Source organism: Pygoscelis adeliae, unplaced genomic scaffold (genome assembly GCF_000699105.1).
Source record: "Pygoscelis adeliae isolate BGI_AS28 unplaced genomic scaffold, ASM69910v1 Scaffold156, whole genome shotgun sequence".
NCBI classification, from domain to species: domain Eukaryota; kingdom Metazoa; phylum Chordata; class Aves; order Sphenisciformes; family Spheniscidae; genus Pygoscelis; species Pygoscelis adeliae.
Genome location: NW_008825016.1, coordinates 4,038,340 through 4,039,051, shown reverse-complemented (window position 1 = coordinate 4,039,051; position 712 = coordinate 4,038,340).

Below are 712 nucleotides of genomic sequence, written 5' to 3'. Positions count from 1 at the left end.
AGAAGTATTGCCATCTCCATAAAGAACTGACCATGTCATTTCATGATCAGCTCAGGGCAGTATCACTGCAGCCTTTCTCTGGATAGTCCTGGCCTCCCCCTTGCCCTGGCAGTGTGTTCTCACCATTTTCCCTCTGTCCACTTTGCTGTCGTACGGCCTTGTGGTGACGCAGATCAGCTTACGGATTCTGCTGGAAACTTGCTGTTGTTTCCTTGCGTTGTGGAGTTAGCCTGTCGATCTGACTTGCCTTGCAGCTGCGAGTGCTGGTGCGATGGAAATGGGTGCGAGGGGGACATTTCTTCTGAAGGCAGAGGGCCAAGGCCAGAAGGGACAGAGCTCAGGTGGGCTTAATGGTAACTCTGAAACTGCACCCCGAATCACAGACGTGCTGGCTAAGTTGCTCAGCCGGGATGTCCTGACAACTCCGTTGTATTATTTTCTCACGTCTACCTCTTACCTGTCAGTTGTCTGCTGGGTTGGTCTTTTCTTTCGCTGCCTCTCTACTTTTATAGTTTGTATCTTACTGAGTGCTCTAGGCAAGATTCTTCTTATGCCTCGTGAAAGAGTGCAAAAGCCACAAGTGATAACCCCCGACAAAATGGATAAATTACCTATGTGTGCTTAGTGTTTTGTTAGCTGAGCTTGCAGCCTTGGCATAGTGGCTGAGACTTGCTGTTCTGTTGAAGCTGCGGGGTAGCTCTCATTGTACCTC